The following is an 18948-nucleotide window of genomic DNA, read 5'->3' as shown; positions in this document are numbered from 1 at the left end:
TTTGTACGATAAAGCTTTTCTTTGCTTTCTATTCATCTGTGGCTTTGGGACGGTGGGTTTCACAAATTCTGCTCTGCATCAAGCTAGGTTTGCCTGAAAGAGAGGCAGTACCCCTTTTGAATATGAATCATGAGGTATTGACTGACCTACTTGTCAGAATTTTCCCCTTTCGCAAATTCAAAAAAATTCCATAATTTAGGTCCGGTTTGCATAGTGATCATAGACCAAAAAATATTGTCAAATACATTCGGAGGGGAAACATAGTTGTTGCATGGTTATCCATCACCATTTTGTCCAATGAGTTAAGTTCATACTTCTACTTCTGCCAGTTTGTTTTGAAGAACAGTTGCAGAGTGGGTTCTTGATATGCCACAATATATAAAAAAACACTTATAGTTCTTCCCTCTATCCCATGATAAAACAGCTTCGAGTATAATCATCATCATCAATACCATCTGACATCAGAGGCCTCTCCAAAGAGCAGCCGTTCCAGCCATCTCATTAGAGAGATCACTGAGACGTATCTGTTCAATAATTTAGCAGGAACCACAAAGGATGTCAGCTAAATATTAAGTATTTTATATGTTGGAGAAGGGTCCCCACCCCTACTGTGAACCACATGGGGGAGGGAATGGAGCAGAGGGAGTGAATTGATGGAGGAGAAGCTTCGCTAAAAATATATTGCTAATGCCTATCTAATCACCCACCATGAGATTAAGCTCTGAACCCAAATGGAATTTGAAGGAGTCTTAAATTTAACCCCGTTCACTGAATTATAGCCTCACTTTTCACGTTTTGAGGACCAACTGATTATCCATCCCCTGAAAGTCCTCTGGTCGATGACAAGCTCTTTCCTGTCTGTTAAAGACTGATGGATGAACCTAATCAAACCCTTTAAATGTATTAAATTATGAATAACAAATCTCTTTGTCAAAAACAAGCAAATTATTTCACTCACAGCAGGAGGACCGGACGATATGGTGGTCAGAAATGTCACAATAAAATGTTCATATAAGTGGATATTGATTATTATAATTTATTTATATTTAATTTCAAAGCTACTGACTTTTATCCTGAGTCAAACGTAGTAATACATTTTTGGTTTTGGTTCAATGCATAAGGATTATATCAAAGTGTAATAAACCTTTGCTAGATTGCAATTAAAGAAGTCATTCTAGTTATCTAGTTATTCTTTTATTGCGTGGCCCCACGTAGCAGGAACTAAATCATGACGATGATGCTCTGAGCCATAAAATACAACACATATTTGTCGGGTCCATGTTGTTTCCACATTCTGACCTAAAAAGCACACGTATACACTGAAGTTGGAGGAATTACTTTCTAACTCGGGGGGGAAATGCACCACCTGAGGAGCACATGAGTGCAGTAGAACTAGAAAAACCTATCAAACATGGGCTTTTTACTGTGACGAAGATTTTTAGGGTTTTCACCGCTTTGTGACCTTTATTGCACCTCTCATGTCTCATTCTCCTGCTCACTGGGGGGCTGTGAGTCTGCGGCTCTAGTCAAAACAACAAGAGGAAAATATAATTTATTCAACTTCTACTTTTCAGAGAATGTAGCTTGTTGAAAATTGCACCGTGCATGCAAAAACGAGACGAGAAAACCACATTCAAAATGGAACCAGCCATCAGAAATCAACCATAGTCAAGTTCCATCTGAGGTTACTCTACTGAATTATTTTTAAAAAAAGCATGTAGGACTAAAATGAGGAGAGATCTGCGTAGGGTTAGAGCTGTGTGGGAACAGCTGTCTGAAACTTTATGGGCTTGTTGAAAAGGGGAGAGAAAAGTCTTGCTACAAGATGCTATATCGAGCATGACATGTTCCAGTCAGTGCACCACACAACACAGCATTCACATGCTTCAACCACTGCACAGGAATAAAGCTCTGACTCAGTTTCCATATATATAAAAAAAAAAAATCAAAATTGGTTTTGCCATCCTCCTATGAAAAAAATAGCGAAAGCATCATCAGAAAGAAGACACTTCAAATTGTCTTTCACACCTGAAAGTCCGAACCAAGGTTCACGTCTTTGTTCACGTATTACAGTTACAGTTACACATTTTTAAATTTAGGAAACACACTGAAGACTTTTGTATGACATCTGACGTCCTGTCGTCATCACCGCCACCGACCACCGTCAAGGGCAAAGTCTGCAAGAAATCCTGTGAGCCTGAAAAGTCTGGAGGTCCAAACCAAACAAGGCAGGTTAGAAAGGGCCCTGAGTTTAATGATCTAGCAGCTTAAAATGGAAAACAAGGCCAGTAAAAGATAAAGATCCAAACAGGACTAGTATTAAAATGTTGAGATACATGGTATATGTGTGTGAGCAGATGGAGAAGGCAGATTTTGCTCTGGCCGTTACTCTTCTCTTTTAGCTCACATAGTACCTCCTGTTCCTCGGAGCAGAGCTTCACCATGTGCCGCACTGGGGCTGTGTGTTGTTCTTGTGTGTTGTTCTTTGTCAAAAAGCTGGCCCGGCTCCGCTCTCGTGCATCCCCACAACGGAGGCTCATTATCCCAGTATCGGTGCAGCATGTCCCACATGTCTTACTCGAAATCTTCCCTCCCTCCCACTCATCCTCTGGTTGTTTGCTGCTGCTGCTGCTGCCTCTGCACTACAGATAGAACACATTTCACAGATGACTGGATGATTTAAAAAAAAAAAGAAAGAAAAAAAGAATAAAAGGTTTTCCGTGTTCCTGGATCACAGAGAAATGGATTTCTCAGTAATGCTCACACAGGATAAACAAATACTGTTAAAGAGCGAGACGGAGACGTTTGAGTCATCAGGTGATGGAAGCAGAAAGTCACAAATTGGATCCAGGCAAGATCACCTCATGTGAACTCAGGTCAAGAACTGTGTTGTTCTGCGGGACACTGACGTAACGTGTGCCATGTCACAGCGTCTTGCAAAAAGTACTTAATAGACGTGATGCAGGACAAAGATCTCTACGATCAAACTAATCTAAACAAGTTATTCTGAGTCAGGTTGATCTGGTTATGAATTGTAACCAGTATATTTGTGTTATATCTACATATTCTTAAATGATCTTGACATTATTCGACTCCACTTTTGTCACCAGTGAGGCTACATCCATGCTACACTATTTTTGTCTGAAAATGATCAAAGGAGTCCACACTACTCTGAAGTTTCAGAGCTTGTACAGAGTTTGGAAATGCTGCTGATCCCTTTTTAGTTTGAAAACTGCAGGATTGTATTTTTTTGTCTGGACGGGCAGAAACATTTGGAATGATGATGTAGACACTCAGAACCCGCTTGCTGATTGTGTCTTTTTGGTCCCTATGACACACTGTGTTTTCAGGTGCTTGTAGGCTCCATCCATTCTACAATGTTTTCATTTTCAATCTAAAATTCTCATGTGTAAAGAGATCATTTTAGTTTGAAAAGAGTGTTTTTAAATGAAAACACTGTATTATGGATGGAGTCTATAAGCGAACATGGGTTGCCAGGTCTGAGTGTTTTTGCCAAAATGTTGTGTAAATTACAGCATTATCAACAAGAACACATTTAATTCAAGAGAGTGAACTTTCTTCAGTCGGGCTCTTTATGTGTGCGTGTGTATTTTAGTGGGAAGTGGGTGGGAAGAAGTGTGGGAATCTGAAAATAGTATTTCACACTGTATGTGTCTCAGAGCAGCTCCCTGTGTGTCTTTTTATCTTATTTGATTTGCTGCTGATTCATTGAGTAGATCCCATTAGAAACCCCCTGCTGGCTCGATGCTACACACAGCGTTGGAGACGCAACACAATTTGGCTGTGCATGGCAGAGAGAGGGCCCACGGCAGTTTAGTGAATACCAATGAGCAGTAACTCGAAGCCAGGACGATTTTATATGACTATGGTTCGTTGCTTTCGTGAATTATTCTGATGGCATAAGTTTTTGGCTGTAGAAAAGTGAAATGTTCTCTGTGAAAATTGCTGCAATCTGTTAATTTCATCCCATTCGGTGTGTGTGTGTGTGTGTGTGTGTGTGTGTGTGTGTGTGTGTGTGTGTGTGTGTGTGTGTGTGTGTGTGTGTGTGTGTGTGTGTGTGTGTGTGTGTGTGTGTGTGTGTGTGTGTGTGTGTGTGTGTGTGTGTGTGTGCGCGTGCGCTGCTGAGTGTTTTTTTGTTTTTGTTTGTTCGACCTTTGGGGGAAACCAAATTTTGACATTTTCAGCTCATGCACATTGTGACTTTCATGAGCTTTTAATCTTTGGTGCTGTGCCCGACCATTCTCACTACTGCAACCTTTTTATATACAGTCCACCACTAGAGAAGTGATAAAGACTACGACTAGTGATGAAGAAGTTTCTATTTTAAGTTTGAGGAGAAAATAGATGATTGAAAAGGGACCCTGAAAGTGTTGGATGGTGATGGTGAATTTCACATTTCGGTTTCTTTTATGTAGTTGGTGGCATGTTTTTACTGTTTTTGTGCATGATGGACCAATTAAACTACCCAGTTTTGACAACAAGTTGGGATATTTGCAGCTAGAAAGCAGAATCTGAAATAATCCTCTTTAAAATCTTCTGAGAGCCTAGAGTGGAAGAAGCAACAGTACAGTCATACGTATCTGCGGAGATGTGGTTCATGGTGATAGGATGAACGCACCTCTACTAAAGAGACATTCTGGTATTTAGTGTCATTAATTTAAAATGTGTTATTACTTTAAAAGGTTCACACACTTTCCTCATACTGTCCATTGCTGCAGCTCCTCTTTTCAGCCTCTGTTGGAAACTCTTGGTTTGTAGCTCCTGTCTCTTTAAGAAAGCCCATACTGCTCTGATTGGCCAGCTGGCCCATTCTGATTTGATTGGTCAACAGCTTCCAGCACATGTAGGAAATGTCGGCCTCTGTTCTTGTCTTACGTGGCTTTGTTAAGGGGGTGTGTCAGACGAGCTGCTAGGCCTGTATTATCTAAATGTTTGTGACGTCATGTGACATCACGATGCCCCAGAATTGGCCACACTACTGATGAGGTGTTTCCGTGGCAGCACTGTCTGTGGGCAAACAAGCTTCTGGAGACTTTTAACAACTTTGAACTTTGCAGATCTTTCACATACAAAACCATAACAAAAGCACAATATGTCTCATTTCATGCCGCTTTGATGTGTCTGAAGCAATCTGACAGAAAATGAAATGTCTGCCTGATGGACTGTTGCTAATCACTTGCATTAATTGCTGCCATGGCAACAACCTGTGAAACAACACTGACATATTATCATCTTCTGAAGTTGTTCATCTTAACTTTTTAGCGGCAGTTGCCCACTTCTATACACAGGACATGCAGAGCAACATTATTATTCTGGTTCAGTCATGTCCCTTCCCTCCTAACTTATGCAAGACCAAAATACACTCTTCCATTAGCTCAGACCTGTGAACTCTTGAGGGAAATATCAGCTTTATTCTTAATGTGCTTTATCCGCTCTATGCCAAAGGCTCAGTTTTGTTGACCAGCTCATCTCTGACTTTGTCTGTGTGCATGAGCAGGTGGTGCACACAGTGTTTTAGAACAGCTGCCACGGGAAACAACTATGAATTGTGCACTGACTCGGAATGAAAAGGTTTTTGTGGCATAAAAACCAAAGCGATGAGCAGAAAGATGCTGCAACGTTGTGTAGAGCGAGAGGAGACTATAGTCAGGTGGTGATTATACATATTGATTTTAATCTATCGTAAATTACAGTAGCTTAATGTGTTTTCATGACACTGATCTCTGCATTGTGTTGGTTGGCACACACAATATCAAACACAACATGGCGGCATCGTGTCTTGCATTGTTGCAGAGCTTCATTAGATTGATCTATTATAGGGAGAATATTTTACATCAGCTCATTAAGAATGCCACAAATGTCATTGTAACTAGGATTCCAAAAATATACTTTTCATTTTGAGAGTATTATTGCTTTGAAACTAGCAGGAGTTTACCAGTCAGAGCTCCAAATTTTTATTCCATTACTGGCAACACTGCAGAGCTCTGTTATATCTACTAATGCTGTTTTGTTACACCTACAAGGTTTGCACGTCTACTAAGGTTAAATAAGGGCTTTAAAGCTCTTACTGCAGAACTTTAATGAGCGTGAAGTTAGAACACATCCTTTCTGAAGAAAAAAATAACAATAGACGACAGAGCACATCTAATCCGCCTCCTCCTGTGCTCTGAAATCATCCGCCTCCACTGAAAAGATACCATCACTTTGTAATCCGTCTTAAGAGCTGAGATGCTTTGTGAATGTTATCAAGATTTAATTTAAAGTGGACCGGACAATTCTTCTCAGAGAATTTATCTGTGGTGCAGTGTACTCTGGCTTCCTCCCACAGTCCAAAGAAATGCCGATTGAGGTTAGGTGAACTGGAGATAATGACTGGTTGGATGGAGGGTATACATAATGGATGAATGATTGATTGGATGGATGGTATGAATAATGGATGGGTGGAATAAAAATGGATGATAGATGGATGTATTGTAAAGAAAAAGGATGGATGGATTTTATAATGGCTGGATGGGTCAACTGTCTTTAACAATGTCATTTAACCACCATGGAACCAACCCTTATAGAACTGGGAGAATATGTCCCATGTTTCTGTTTTCTGTCCCCTCGGGAAGAACTTTGTCTTAACTTAAGAATGAAATAGCGAGCGAGCCATATCAATGTTCAACATGATTTGGCTTTCTGCCTGTAGCCTCCCCAGAGGACCAGAATCCAATTTACCCAAGAGCTATTTTAGGGACCTGACTCTAATTTATTCTTATTTTCCCCGTCACAACTGATCACTCCAACTGCATCTGTGTTATCCCCTCACACGGTAAGGTATTGGTCCTAACAGGCCCAGAGGTCTCAGGGTGAGACACATTAATGCCAGGAGCAGCTTTTTTGTGCTGGGAAAGTAATTTAATCTCCTCCACAATTTGGGAGAGCTCCAGGTCTTGTCCCGCTGGGTTAGTTCCGTCACATCACAGGTAGTACTGATGAAATATGTTGTTGGTTTAGGGGGATTTAATTATCATTAAGCCTCTAACACCTCTCTAAAGCTTCAGCATCCATTAAACTTTAATCGTCCTGCCGGGAAATCTGACTTGGAGACAGTGCTCATTAATAATCAATACATAAAGTTACAAAAGTTAACGCCATTGTTGCTGTTGTCATTGTTGACACAACTTCTAATTACACAAATTTGTGTGTAGCATATTTAAGTGGGGTTTTACTGCTCCTCTGCGGCTCTGAAACGGTCTTAAGATTGTCTGATGTGCTGATCATCATTAGCCAGTTGCTAATCGACTGCATTAATTGTTGTCGGGGCAACAAGCTGTGAACACAACATTAACATATTATTATCTTCTGAATTTATTCATGTTTGTCTGTAAAACCAAGATTGAATTGAACAAACTGTGACCCCCAGAAGCCACAAAAACTCTTGTATACTACTTTTCATTTTCTCATACTTCATGTCTTTACTTTCCTCTACTTTTGTCACTCATATAAAACCCACCTTCTAGAAGCTCAATCACAAGTGAGGGGCACTGAGAGAGCGCTTAACTCCACCAAGGCCCAGCAGTTCTCTTTTGAAGCCACATTTAAATTCAATAGATATCAGTCCCCTAAATAGGCCTTTTTTATTTATTTAGATCAAATAATTATTCTCTGAGAAATCATAAAAATCCTGTCCCATTTTTAAAGAAAGTGGGGAAACAAATCATTCATATCCTCACCAAAGCTGAATTGGTTATTTCCACCAAGTTTTGTGGAAATCCGCTGAGTTGTTTTTGTGCTTACAAACAAACAAACAGACAGCAGTGAAAATATTACCTCCTCATATTAATAACAACCTTTGACCAAGACCAATCAGCAATGAAGGAGTAAAAAAAAAAAAAGAGATTTAAAAAGGTGAGTTTTATGTTGGCCTTTGGCCTCCTTGGGTTAATTCTTCTGTCTATTAATAAAAACTGACCACAATAATTTACCATTCCATCCATGAGGTTGTAAAAACAACTGATGATTTGCCAGTGTTGTTCAGAGTTTACATATTATTATTTTTATTATTCCATGGGGTCTATTCTGGGTCCCTAATGCCTCCCCTGGGGCACATCCTGCATGGACATATTGTATTCCCCTGAAAATACAAAACAATCAGACTTCCAACATCCGTTTTCTAGAGAGAGACGTGTTTCCATGAGATGCTGTCAGAAGAGAGGGAGAGAGAGTCCTCTTCAGCGAACTCACACTTCGTCAGTCACGGACTCACACTCTTTACCTGCAGATTTTTTGAGCTCATTATATGTAACAGCCATAATCTCTGTGCGTCATTTCTTCAGTAATGATTTAGGACCTTCAGTTCACCTGTCATGAATCTATTTCCTCATATCGCAGCCGTCAGAAACTCCTGCAGGTTAAAACGGGATGACACAGCACTTTTAGACCTGATTATATTTGAAAAACAAACTGTAAATGGACTTTAAAACAGTCACGGGTCAAGCAACTTTAAGATTATGGAAATCCCATGATGCAACACTCTGTAGAAGGCTGCATGCAGTAGCTGACGTTGTGAGCATGTAATCGTCCTGTCCTCAGATTTAAGATGAGAAAAACAACTTTGGGCCAATATAGTATAATTTGGTTCTATGTATCCCGCCTCGCTGAATTTAATTTGTCCAAATGTTTCCTGCAGTTCAATGACTCCAAATCTGAAATAATTGCAACTAAACTGTCAGACAGTAGAGATCATTCCTTCCATTAAATTCAATCATACTGCACCAAATTGCACACACTCACATCAGTCGCTTTATTGTGCCTAATTTTGATCAAGATCCATGAAGTATTCCCTGGGAAATTGGTGTAAATGTAAAAAAAACCATCTCACAATGTTAAATTAAGTGACAAATAAGTCCTTGATCTGCCCGATTGTCTGGATCCAAACTTGAATGGGTTGTTTCTTGGCCCATGTCCCGTCCTTTCACCAAGTTTAATGGAAGTCCATTCAGTAGTTTTCGTGAAATCCTGCTGACAAAGCAAACGGGCAAAAAAATCTCCTCCTTGGCCGAGGTCATAAGTTTGGTCTGGAAAACATCTGAGCACAGCATGTAGCTACACGTCCTGGGTGTGATTCACTGTTTATCTGTGAGTCTAAGAATTCAAATTTATATTTTACAGGTTGTTTTTAAAGCCTTGCATCATCTGAGTCTCCTGAGATCATTTTCTGCTTCATGTGTTCATTTAACTGTTAATGAATTTGACAAGCTTTGAGCGTAAGAGATTCTTAGTCAATAAACCTCAAAGCTCTGTCCCAGTCCTGCCTGGAGTATGTTTAATGGATCCAGACATTTTAACAGGTTTGTGTTAATAGTCCATGATGTGATAAAACGTCAAGCTGCTGCACAGATCTTATAACTCTCTCTTCTTTCTCTCCATCCTCTCTGCCTCTTCCTGTCTTACCTCTGTGTTTGTATCAGCCAACTTCCTAGTTTGGTGTTATAATGGACTCAGCTGCTTTTGTACAAGTCTGGGGAAAGATTAAATCATGTTTAATTGGAGTGATAAATAATACGGGCCATTTACGAACCACAATCATGACGATTTTCCCTCAGTCTACTCATATATGGCAGTAGCTGTGGTGCGCTGTGCAGAAGTCTTTTTGTTGTTGGCTTTAGTGCTGGTGGTTCTTCTCGGCCACATCACTGAATTATCTGACTGTGAGCGCCGAGCCAAACTGTATCCCACACAACGAACCCCTCTGAGAAGGAGGAACAGCTGCTGTTTGTGCGTGGCGGGGTCAGCCAAGTAGTAAAATAATCCAAGTACAGGCGACATTTTGTTTGTGCTCGGACATAAATGATTTCCTGAAATAACAAACAAACAACGAGTTTATAATATACACAACTCAACCTTGACCTGACTTTAGACAAGTGAAGGCAGGGGCGTAGCAACAAGGTAGGCACAGCGGGCAATGGCTGAGAGCCCCCCCAACTATGGCTGGTTACATTAGTCCACAGCCAATCTCGTAGCTCTGTCGTCAGATGATGAATTAGCCTCTCGGGGCAACAGCTAATATTTTGGGGCTTCCGGTGTGGTCAGTGGATATCCGTTCCATGACCTCTTCTTCTGTTTGCCAGTTTACAGTCAAACGTTTCCCGAACACAAATGGTGATACTGTTTCTCTATTAGCCGCTGTCTGAACTTGAATGCAGATATAATAAAAAGGTGATTGCTGATGCATTTTAGTCAATGTGTTTCCGCCTCTTTTGCTCTCTACATGAACTGTGTACCTGCGGGCAACCCAAGTTTGCTGAAACGTGATTGGTCAAACCAGAAGGTTTTTATCTGCAAAATCTTTTCCCACGCCAACAGACTCTGCATATTCCCCTGAAGGATCCGTCTATATTTATCCACAGAGCTACAAATATTTTGTGAGAACCTTCTTAAATTCTACGATTGGCTTTGTACAGGAGCCCGGAGCATCGTCACAGTCAGAAATCCCCATGCCACCAGCTTTCTGACAAAGGATTCATACTTTTAAATTAATTATATAAAGATTGGAATGACGTGGTTTGGTATCGTGTATTCCTTGGTGGTGGTGTGTGGGGGGTCTCTTAATCTATGAATAGAAAAAACACTGCATGACCATCTGATAATGGTTGAGATATTTCCAACATTCAGGCTGTGCTAGCAGCAGCCGTGTGACAAAGAAAAACAACTAAATACCATTTTGAAATAAATAGTGACACAGCCAGGTTTTCTGTCGTTGTAGCTGTTTGAGTAATTATGTGACAGCAGATAATTGCTGCAGTTCTACAGGGACGTGTGTAAGTTATTCCCTGGCTATAAAAATATAACTTATAAACAGCAGGTTCATTAACCTCAACCGTAAATAATGAGCAGAATCTGCTGCTGTGCACTCAAGTTTGTCTCTCTCCATGTTTTATGTGATGGTTGCATATCTCAAATCATTCTGATGGCATGAGTTTTTGTTATGTGAAGGAAAATGTACAGAGGAGTACTCAGGCCAGCCTTGAGAAAAGAAAATAAGAGGAGGAAGATTCTTTTTTTCCTTTTGCACTTTGAAAAAATTAAATTGAAATGTCAAGAATAAAGTCAACTCCTCTGGTCAAGTCATCACATCCATTCAGAGGAGTGAGTGACAGCTCCAGTGTGTGAGCTTCCAGTGTTGCGTCGTCTCAAGCAGAAGTGGTTTCTCCCATTTGAATAGACTCTTTCACAGCTACCTTGTTTGTTCCCTGACCTTCAGACTTATCAGTTTAGTCTCAACCAAACTAACAGGTGTGAAAGTTGCCTCGAACCAGCGAAGGTGTTCTCAGTCCGGATCAAACTGAACAAGCGTTTGGTTCGTTTGCATTGTGAAAATGCTTTTTTGGCCAATTCAGTCTTTTGGACCAATTGCAGGAAGCATCTAAACAATAGAAGAAGAAAAAGGAGCAGTTCACAGGATTGATTGTAGTCTTCATCTTCAATGTTGTAGTATTTGTATGACAAGGATGTTCATTTTGGTGGTAATGACTCCATAGTGATATTACAGTGGCAATGAAATTAACAAAGTAAACCAGTTCATTAATTTATTCCATGCAGATGGAAAGACAACTTTTTTTCTATGCACTTATTCAAAAAACAAATACAATGGCTGAGGTGACAACACGCTCAGACACACACACACACACATCTATAAACCATGTAGGTATTGACAATAGGACATGAGTCATACAAATGTCTTACAAACTTACAATCAAATGCAAACAAAGACGTGAAGCACCATTTCACCACATAAGGCATTTTGTAGATGCTCCAACATTAGTTGTTTGATTTATTCTTAAAATGTATTCTCAACTGACTCTTTCTCCACTTTATTTTCAACGCTGGGGATAATTGCAGCCATCGGCCCAGTTACAATGTTCTCAGCACTGACAGCCAAAGACTAACTGACATCTGTGCGGTGTGAGGGACTTCACTCTGGTTTCTGCCTGCACAGACGTGACCTTCATGGTTTGTATGAATTTGAGCACTTTGATGGTTCGCTGTTGATCATCAAAACCCTTCACCAAACATCAGTGCTGTACATATTCTACATTCACTGCATATAATAAGGGTGTCTCACCCTCCATGATCTCACATCATTGTTGTATCTTTTCATCACTTTGTAAGTCACAGACGCCGAGCAGCAAAGCAGGGATGGTAGCCAGACAATAAGCATGAATTAATGAGTGACTGGAAAGAAGCCAGTATCTCAGTCTGGAGAAACCATTTGTCTTTTAAGGAGCGCGACTCTACAACACAGCATACAAAACAATCTGTAAATTGTGTTCGATCCTGTCCGTCATATTGTGATGGGAAGTTGAGCTGTGCCATCTTTAAGCTGTATCATGGCGGAGATTCAGAGGAAAGCCGGTCGCAAGTGCAAACGCAAGTGCAAACGCAAGTGCAAACGCAAGTGCAAATGAAAGTAACAAGAGCAACACATTTTTTAAGCAAAAGCAGCAAATGGAAAGAAATGGTTTCTAAACAAAGCAATTCAACCGTTTTTTGTCAAACATATAAAATGTAGCTTTGGCCGCTAGGGGTCTCTTAATCAAATCAAATTTTAAAAAAGACATCATGTTAACTGATGAGTTAATGTAGCAAACAGCAATGAATAATCGTAAAACATTATGAGTGAAAAGGAAAAAACAGTCGACTGGCTAACTGTGTGTTTGTCCTTCATTTGTCATTCGCCTACGTGCAAAGCCAACTTCCCATCTCCTTAATGGGGACATATCATGAAAATTCCACTTTGTTAGTGCTTCTACAGGTTAATGTGGGTATCTGGCATGTCTACCCACCCAAAAACTCTGGAAAAAAAACACTCGCGCGTTTTGTTATGGTTCCTCTAAGTCAGAAACATCACGCTTGAGTGACTGGAATGAGCTTCCTGTGTATTGTGTTGTCACAATACACTGGAAGTCTCCCTACATGGCCTTGGCCCACCCCCACCTCATCCCCCGCCCCCACTGCTACGCCGGTTTACACCGAAGTGCCCGGCGCAGCGCTGCTTCCTCGCGCGCAGCCGCCTGGCTGTTCACACCGGACGCACATTTCTCCGCGCTGGTCAGCCCCATAGACTGTATATATAAGGTCAGCCCGCGATTCTGCTTTCTCCGCTTGTTGTTGTACCCGTTGAATGTCGGGGTTCGGGGGTAAATGATGGTCTTCATAGCCCCCCACCCCTCTCTTTCTCTCTCTGTCTATCTGCTTGTGTGCTTGTAGTGGATGGGCAGAGCGGGACATTTAATTATGTGATTGGGAAAATTAAAACAGAAGGGGAATACAAAGTATGGGATGCATATTTGATAATTTATATCATATAAAATATGTAATTTATATCGTTTAAAATCATGGGGGGAGAGGGGGAGGGGAGCTGGCTCATTAGCATTTAAAGGAACAGGCACTCAAAACAGGTCACTCTGTGGAGGGCTGTTTTATACAGGGTAAAAAGGGTGCTGTTTTATATGATCCTTGTGGTATTTTGACCAAAGTATGTTACAGACATTTCATTAAGACCCCAAGGAACCATATCAACTTGTGGTAAAATGGGCATGCTATGTCCCCTTTAAATAAAAGTGGGGATTTCTCAGCGTTTAAATCAATCAATCAATCAATCAATCAATCAATCAATCAATCAATCAAATTTTATTTGTATAGCCCATATTCACAAATCACAATTTGTCTCATAGGGCTTTAACATGGTGTGACATCCTCTGCCCTTAACCCTCAACAAGAGTAAGGAAAAACTACTAAAAACCCTTTTAACAGGGTAAAAAGAAGGTAGAAACCTCAGAGAGAGCCACATGTGAGGGATCCCTCTCCCAGGATGGACAGAAGTGCAATAGATGTCAAGTGTAAAGGAGAACATCATCAAGATAAAGGTTTTAGCAGCATTGATAAGGGTAAACATTTTGAAGCATAACTGAAGGTCAGTGAATTGGTGGATTAATGTCATTAATGGTCAAGTGTCTGAGGAGAAATACTATGTATCGAGCAGTCCTGCTGCAATCATAGTCTATGGTCAGCAGCCAGCAAGATCATGATCCACCATCAAGATCGGATGCCACTATAGTCCACAGTCATTGTCCACTGCCGCCATTAGGATCCATCATCAGCTGCCACCTCGATCGTGGTCCACCCCCATTATCAGATGCCAACACGATAAAGGATCCGCCTTTATTATCACGATCAGCCAACACGATACAGAATCCGTCATACTGGATCCACCATTACGATCTCGATAATGTTGTCGGAAACATTTTGGATGATGCAGTTACACAAGACGACAAAAAACACAAGAGGGTCCAGTTGAAGAATTGTTACATATTATATCTTTAATCTATAGCTAATTTTACTTTTAAAACCTGCATTAAACATATTTTAACACTACTCTTTATGATAGTGAAGCTTTTCCCACTGCTATTCTGGCCAATAAGAGTGTCCAACCCTGTCTTCTTGGAATTTAAAACTTGTATTGAATTCTATCCCTGGTCATTTTCGGACATCTTCGTAGCTGCAGAGAAGCTGAAATTGAGGAAAAAGTAAAATATTTAAATTGGTTCAGTCTCCCCACTTAACTGCAGTTTTTATCAGAGTAGAGTCAAATCAAATTGCCGTCTCCACACTCTGTGAATGACACTTCAACAAGCTCTTTGTAGTCATTTCCATGAGTGAAAAGACCTTTTAAGTGGCTGTGGAAATAATTTCGCCCCGAAAAGTTACAATGACAAAGTAATTTTCACTTGAATGACTTACGGTTAAGTGTGTGTGTGTGTCTCTGTCTCTGAGGGAGAGGGAGAGGGAGAGACACAACTCTTGTTCGATGACACGTAATCAGACTCAGACCTCCCATTAGTCACCCATAGACTTGTTGGATCAATGTGTTCAGAGAGAAGTGTTCAACCCACCATTACGTCACCCATTTGTTCCTGATTTTCCGCCCACCTAGCCCAGGAACCTGCACCCATTGGATGGCACGAGCTGTCAGTCACGCGGTATCCATGCCCCAACGGACACGGTTCTTTATCATCTATTTGTCTCCAAATGAAACCATGATTTTGAAAATGAACGTCATGCTTTATTGAAAAAGGAACTTGAAACTACCACTTTTTTTTTTTAGTTCTTGTTCATGTCTAACACCCTCATGTGATATTAACATATCTTATTTTTTTGCATAGTTTCAGTGCAGCTCTGTCCTGACTTCACCAACAAATGTAATAGTGTAGTTAATCAGTAGGAAGTTCCCTTTACTCCTTCACTCAGACTGAAAGCAAAGCCTGTTCCTGTCGTGCAAAGTCAACAGGGAAACAAGAGGATGCAGGTTATTTCAAGGCCATATTTTCTGGAACAGGGAGATGGAATAGGATCTTACTCCGTCCAATCCATGCATCGACCTGGTATTGCAGTACCTCCAGGAACAATGCACCAACACAGTAGATGGTGGTAATGCACCTTGACGTTGGTTGTCACCCGCCAATAAAGCAAAGTAGAAGAGGAAGACTGTGTAAAAATATAATATCCTCTTTTTTTCATTTCAATGTCAAAATCACCTGAGCTGTAAAATCCTACCTCAAGATATTCTAGAGTATCTATTGGCATCTGATGAGTATTTAAACTTGTGGATGTCTCTGTCAAAGCAGACTTCCAGGATAGTTCTTATCTTTTCCCCGGTACTGGAAACAACAAGGTCCTGCTATTACAGCCCCATATGTTGTCTTTAATACTGTAGGTTCACTAGTATTAAGTGAAAACCTACATCCTTAAGGGTGTTACAGGTAAAGAGCTGAAGAACCAGTTGTACGTAGAACATTCACGGTAACAAAGGACAAGCTGAGAAAATCCCTGCAACAAGTAAACTGATTAAACCACTGCAAGTTATCAGTTGAATTCCTGTGGCGTCAGATAACATCTGATTTGTTCAAATTGTAGGGAACCCCCACCGCTGTTCCTGTAGAATCTATAATTTTTTTTACTTCCCGATTGCTTTGATTTGTATTGCAATTTAGTTGATGGGCAGTTTGGAGCTGGTTCTCTCTCCAAGTTTTAATTCTCTGTGGAAATATGGCCTTCCTCCTCCTGCACATTGGCAGTAACACAATCACCTCCCCTTGGTTTTGACTGTGTGTGTGGTCTGGTGGTTGTGCACAGCTGCTGGTAGTCCCCTCTGTTGGCCCATAGCCATGACCTCCATCCAATTTCACACAACGTTAATTACATTTTTTCAGTGTTGACATAGAGAGAACTGGTGTCAGTCTCTGAAGGGTTTTGAAACATTTTATTTTGAGTGAAATCCACATCAGTCACGAAGCTTTGGTGAAAGTTCACTGGGGAAGATGTTCCTCTATAGATGAACATCTGCTCATATGTTTCCTCCATCAACACCGTTTTCCCACGATCTCTAAATCCCATATTCACTTTTTGAACGTCACCATACTTGACCAATCATACATGTATTTTTCTTTTCATATTTTTAATCATATCTTCATTTCAGCCGTACCAACATTCCCACGCTATCAATAAGCATCGGCGACCACACACGCTCAGCAGTGGTATTCTACATTTCTTCTGACTCTCCTGAAGGACCATATTGTCAGTTTCACATTAATTAAAAGTGTCTTATTTAATTCTTGAGTTTGAGTTTGTGTCCCACAGGCAGTTTCCCCCCCCGAAATTGTTAATTAAAACTGCTCCAAACCAGGCAGATATTTTGAGGAGAAAACCTCACTCTCAACTTTTAAATGTAATGTTCACTCAGGCAAAAAAAAATGTATCAAGACTGTACGTGTGTATCAAAGTGTCTTTGAGCTTTAACTTCAAAGTGAGACGCGATGGTCCTCACAAGCACAGACTACTCGAATAAATTTAAACCAAAATTACATTTCTGAAGGATTAAAGCGCTTTATTTTTAAATACAAAGGAAAGAAAGTTATTTAAAGAAGGTATAGATAAAGAAATGTAAGTTCATGCCTCCATGATTCTGTTTTCTTTTGACAATTCTGTCACAGATACATGAAAACAGTCAATTAATCTTGATTTCCCCCTGCTGGCTGGATGCAGTATAGGCTATTAACCCTGAATCCTCAATGTTAGTGGAGGGGACAAAATTAAAAAGTAATGATATATAAATTCTTCTCAGAGAAGTCTCTCATTGTAAGTAGATCCTATCAAACTGATGTATTATCAATTGTTAAATTTTGCACTAAGTTTGATTCTTATTAGTTATTTGATGGTATAAAAACCGACAGCTGTCGAGAGTTGGTGCGACCTCAAATATTCGGAATGATCCAGCTGCTGCACGCAGACGACAGAAAGTGGCAAACAGCGATCGGACCACTACAAAATCTAAATGAACAGAAACATTTACTGACATGAATATTTAAATATGATGTAAAAGCTCTACACTTTCTCTTTAATCTTCATAAATTCAATCACAAAGTTGTTTATGTTATCTCTCTATACGTCTTTCACTAACTCATTATATTCTCCAAGTTCTTGGCATATTTTTAATGATTACTTTCACATTTAATAATTTATCTGTTTCCTGTTTTCCCTAAGCAACATTTCTTTTTTCAGTCAGTTTGGTGAAGGAGATGAAAAATGAAACGAGGTGGAAAAGATGAATATGAAAATAAATCAAAACCTAATTTATTGTTGGTTAGAAGAAAAGCAGCACAATATAAATGTTTCCACTGCTTTTGATTCATTGACATTACTGTAATATTGTGTTACTGTATATTTTGGACTGATTATCTGTTAGTTTGTCAGCTTCAGGACTCCGTACAACACAAACCTGTTCACACTAACAGAAGCATATAGTAAAGGATCTAGACTCAGTTGTTTCAATCATTACTCTACTGATGATGAAGTAAATCGATAATGAACTCAACGTATTTGCACATCCATTGTTCAGATAAGAGAGTCTGACCTTGCTACATCTCTACACTAATCGTTTCCCCCAAATAAGAATGAGACAAAGGATGAAAGAAAGTGTCCGTTCACGATAATGAATAATAAATGATATGAACAATAAGGGATCGGAATGGTTTCGATTGATGTTCTCAGCTCGTTGATAAATGCAAATGTTTCTCTGCGCATTAAACGGCTTCCTCCTCCAGCTGCTGACAACCTGCTCATGAATAATCATCAGTCCAACAATGTTTGTCCTTTTTATCTTTAACTGCTCGATTATACACCTTTTGAGTGCAATGAACACGAGAGTGTCTGCACATGTTTGCTCTTCCAAACGTTATCCACTGCAGATGGCGAGGGGCCGATCCCGGGCAAAAGTTAATTTGCCTGTTTTCCCTCTGTGTGTTGACTGTGAAGCAGCCGACGCTTTTTGTTGTTCCTCTGTTTTCTCTGTAGTGCCTCTGAGCCTATGTGAGCTGCCTCCGATAAACTATAATGGATTTTCTAATGTGATGTAATTCACTCAACCAGTTTTATGTCAAGCTTTTACTTTGTCAAGCTTTTAATTTGTCAAGCTCAGGCCACAAGGACACCTCGTATTTCAAACGAGGCGTCCTTGTGGCCTCATGTTGTGAGACGTGTGACTTTGAGATTTCAGGACAGCCAAAATCTGGTTCTGGATTTGAAATGAAATGGGCTGTTACAACCGGACTTTGATACAAAAAATTCAAGTGGCAGGAGAAATCTGAGATGTATCTACATGGTTTCTCTACATTTGGTTTGCACTGATGGGTCTAAATACAAGTTCGCAGCCAAATTGAGCATCACTGCACCACGTTATCTGTATATTCATATTACTCGGAACACAGCGTTCTTCTTTTTATTAGACGGCCTAGTGAATTAGACTTAACTGGCCCGACATGCTTGTTTCGGCCTTTTGTAGTTTATTTTCTTGGTCTTGTCTGGACGGAGATATTTTGTAAAACA

This window comes from Hippoglossus stenolepis, chromosome 15, assembly GCF_022539355.2.
Source record: "Hippoglossus stenolepis isolate QCI-W04-F060 chromosome 15, HSTE1.2, whole genome shotgun sequence".
NCBI lineage: Eukaryota > Metazoa > Chordata > Actinopteri > Pleuronectiformes > Pleuronectidae > Hippoglossus > Hippoglossus stenolepis.
Note: the sequence above shows the minus strand (reverse complement) of the source record.